The sequence below is a fragment of the Otolemur garnettii genome, unplaced genomic scaffold (genome assembly GCF_000181295.1).
Source record: "Otolemur garnettii isolate 467f Iridium unplaced genomic scaffold, OtoGar3 scaffold00022, whole genome shotgun sequence".
Taxonomy (NCBI): Eukaryota; Metazoa; Chordata; class Mammalia; order Primates; family Galagidae; genus Otolemur; species Otolemur garnettii.
The window spans coordinates 22667424-22668627 of record NW_003852417.1 but is presented as its reverse complement, the minus strand read 5'-3'; positions in this window follow the sequence as shown (position 1 = coordinate 22668627).

Sequence of the window (1204 nt, the reverse complement as noted above, 5' to 3'; positions counted from 1 at the left end):
CAGGCGCCTGTAGTCCCAGCTACTTGGGAGGCTGAGGCAAGAGAATCGCTTAAGCCCAGGAGTTTAAGGTTATTGTCAGCTGTGATGCCATAGCACTTTACCCAGGGCCATAGCTTGAGACTCTGTCTCAAAGAGAAAAAAAAGTTTTCATATTTATCAACGTATCTATCATTTCTAAAGTTTTAAATTCCTTTCTGGTGATACAGCTTCCCATTATGGATAATCTTCCTTCAGCTTAAAGAATTTCTTAAAGCATTTGCTATTCCAGTAACATCTGTCTGTGAGCAACAAATTCTGTTTTTGTTCATGTGGGAAAAGGTTTTTATTTTGCCTTAACACTTTACAGGTTTTGGCCAGAACGGGGTTTGAACCCACCACCTCTGTTATATGGGGCTCCTGGTGCCCTACTCCTTCAGCCACAGGCACTACCCTATCTGTGATACTTTAACTAGATAAAAAGTTTTAGGTTGACTTTTCTTGTTGTTTAACCTTTATACCTTAAAGATATCATCATCCCATCATTTCTCATGGGGTTAGCCATCACCGTTTTATTTGCTGTAATGCTATCTGCTTGCTCTGAAGCTACTTTGAAGATTTTTCTTTTCTTCTTCCTTTTGGGGCAGTGTGACGTATCCAAATGTGGTCTGTATTATATTTATTCTTCTTGGGGTTCACTGAACTTCTTGGATCTGCAAATTAATGTTTTTCAACAAATTTGGGAAATCAGGGGGGCATTATTTCTTTAAATATTTCTCTTGCCTCATTCTCTTCACGTGCTCTCCTTCTGTATCTCAAAGTATAGGAACATTAGACTGATAATGTACCTCAGGTATCAAAGACCTATTTTTCTTTCTGTAGGTGCTTTGGTTTCATAATTTTATTGGTTTGTCTGCTGTGTTCAGTTTACTGTTAAGCCCATCCAATGAAAATTTTAATTTTTTTTTTTAGTTTCCAATTTAAGTTTTTTTTTTATTAAGTCATATATACACATAGATCATGAACACATTTATGCATATGTAGGGTACAATGTGTTGATTTTTAATAAAATTTGGAGTGCTTGTATCAAACTAATTAATATAGCTTTTACCTCATTTACTTGATTATTGTGTTAAGACATTTATGTTCTATACTTGATAGATTTGACTTGCACCCTTTCAGATTAGTGTTTTTCATTATGACACTTCCCTTTAAAAAAAAAATTCAG